Here is a 3,163-nt window from a genome sequence, read left to right on the forward strand (position 1 = left end):
ACTTAGCTAATTTAAATGAATTCAGATCTCCAGGGCCTGATGAGCTGCATCCAAGGAAACTAAAGGAGCTTGCAAATGCAAGCTCAGAGTCACTGTCCATAATCTTTGAGAATTATTGGATAACAGGATTCTTTAGCAGTGATTCCTGTATTGCAGGAGGTTAGGCTACCTGACTTTGGGGGGTCCCCTACAACTCTACAATTCTATGATTCTATGATGGTAGATGCTCTTGCCAGTTTCTGTGCCCCAAAGATAAATATATTGATATTCTGATTCATGCTTTTTAAAATCTGTTTTACAGAAAACCAAAATATTGGCAGCACACTAAGTTTGTCTGACAGACTTTGCAGCCAACCCCATTATCCGAAGGGTTATTTTCTTGAATCATCATGTCCATTTCAACAGTGTAGCAGCACCATAACTCTGCAATAGAGCACCTGCTTTGACCAATGCTCTGATTCAGTACATACGAACACAAGCAGAGCCTGCTGGATTGGATCAATGTCTCATCTAGTCCAGCATCCAGTTCTCACAGTGGCCCAATGCGAAACCCGCAAGCAGGACCTGAGTGCAATAGCACTCCTTGTCTGTGGTTTCCAGCAACCAGTAAAGTATGATGTAGCTTCTTACACCTTGAGGACTGGAACCTTAACTTCATCATAGTTAAAACACTGTAGCTTGTTGGCAGAACATCTGCTTTGCATGCAAAAGGCACCAGGTTCCATCCTTCTCGTCTCTGGGTAGGGCTAGGGAAGAACACTCTGAAACCCTGGAGAGCTGCTGTTAAGGAATGGTGGGGCTCTATGGAATGGTGAAAGGGTTAGCGTGGCCAGAGGCTGATCCAGAGGAAATGGGTTGCAATTTATGGGGGCTGATCCAGAGGAAATGGGTTGCAATTTATGGGGGTTTGTGCCTCCTACAAGGCAGGAGCCAGAGCTGGAGGATGGGAAGAGATCTGAGCAGTCAGAGATGGGTGAGGAAGGGCAGGACACGCCAGGAGCTGAAGCAGAGAAGGTGCCTGAAGTGGGGACAAAGCAGCAGGCACAGCAACATCTTCCATGTCAAAGGAGTCACAGGTTACTTGTGCCTGTTGCTCCAACATCCAGCTCAGAGCATTAGCCTGGGGAGTGTGTGTGTGTGTGTGTGTGTGTGTGTGTTTAATTCACCTCTGGAGCTACTGTAGGTTGGTGCTTTCTTTGTCAATAAAGAATTAAACTACTAGCTGTTTGCCCCCACCCCCCCATGGGAGCGAGTTCCACAGTTTAACTGTGGTGCGTGAAGAAACTCCTTTCTTTTATCTGCCCTGAATCCTCCAACATTCATCTCCATTGGATGTCCATGATTTCTAGTATTGTGGGAGAGGGAGAAAATCTTGTCTCTACCCACTTTTGCTATACCACCAAGTTTATAAACTTCTATCATGTCCCTTCTCACTCACCTTTTTCTCTAAACTAAAAAGTCCCAAACGCTGCAACCTTTCTTCATAGGGGAGATTCTCTAACCCCATGATCATTTTGCTTGCCCTTTTTGGAAGCTTTCCCAACCCTGCAATATCCTTTTTGAGGCCATTCTCTGCCCTACCTAGAGATTCTGAGGACTTACCTGGGAGTTTCTGCGTGCAAAGCAGATCCTCCACAGCTGAGCACCAGCTTTTCTCCTAGAGATCAGCAAATTGCCAGCTGTGTCCAACTTGTGGATGCTGGACATGGAGGCAAGCACAGATCTGGATAGTGACAGAGGCTATGGACTAGGCCAAGTTCCAGCCTGACATTCCTCCTATCTCAAGTTCAAGACCCACAGAGGGCTGAAGTCCTGAGAGCACCTGTCCGGAAATGGTTGGCTGAATGACACCTGTTGCTTCTTCAGCCAGGTTGCAAAGGAAGATGACCAGAGGCTGGGTGCAGGGGATGCCTCACAAACTCTGCTTTTAATCTCATCCCACTGGAGAGCTCTGTTTCAGAAAACAACCCCAATGTATGGTTTGATTGAACAGCAAAGCTGCTGGGAGCTTTTAATTGATGTTGCCATGGAGACAGCCCTCTTACTTTATAACCCACCCCGCAACACTCTTTAAGCACTCAGATCCTTAATAAATACCCAGCCTGTCAATTTTCCATCCAGCTGCAATGAAAGAGTTTCCAAACTGCACTGGGCTCAGGGAAAGTCATGCTAACTGGTGGGCTCCAGATTTCATCTTCTGATTATTCTTCTGTGGTGAAGCAATGCTCAGTTGTGGCTCTGCAGAACGTGGGGTGGGGGTGGGGATTCTGTTCCCTCCTTTAAACTAGAGGGAGGAACAAGCAAATATTTATTTCAGTCATTTCAGTCTGCAATCGATAACTGGCACACAGATTTTGATTCCACGCCTCAATTACCAAGTAGCTGTGATTCCTGCATCGCAGGGGGTGGGACTAGATGACCCTTTGGGGACCCAGCTCTATGGTTCTATGATTTTCAAGTCTCCTGAGATTCAAGAAGGAGGTGGAGCCAGATTGAGAAAGGGGCAGAGGCAGCAGTGCTTCTGTATACCAGTTGCTGGAAAGCACAGGAGAGTGGTCTTGTGTTAGGTTTTGCTCACAGGCTTCCAGATACCCAATAAGGGAAGCCCACAAGCAGCACCCAAGCACAATAGCACACTCCTCCCTCTGTGGCTTCCAGAAACTGGTATTCAGATACATTACTGTCTTTGTTGCAGCAGAGTGTTACCATTTTGGCCAGTAGCTTTGCCCTCCATAAACATGTCTGATCCCCTTTTAAAACTGTCCTGCATTCCCTGCTGCATCAGGCTGAATGAGGCCCATCCAGTCTGTCCTTCTCTTCTCTCAGTGGCTAACAAGATGTTCATTATGGGAATCTCCCAAGCAGAACTTGAGCACAAGAGCAACTCTCCCCAGTTGTGGTTCCCAGCCATTGGCATTCATAGGTATATTGCCTCTGACGTGGAAGGAGAACATAGCTATCACAACTGGTAGCTAGGGAATGGGCAAGAAATTCAGCTCACTTAAAGGCAAACCTACATAATATGCACTTTCAGAAACAATGCAGAAACTGCACTGCAGCCCTTCTCCAAATTTAGTGATGCAGTTCTTGCCAATCATTGCCCTTTTCTGGAGTAACGTGAGTAAAGATGCACACATCCACAAAAACAGCATACAAATATGTG

The sequence above is a fragment of the Podarcis erhardii genome (assembly GCF_964252035.2).
Source record: "Podarcis erhardii genome assembly, chromosome: Z".
In the NCBI taxonomy this organism is placed as follows: domain Eukaryota; kingdom Metazoa; phylum Chordata; class Lepidosauria; order Squamata; family Lacertidae; genus Podarcis; species Podarcis erhardii.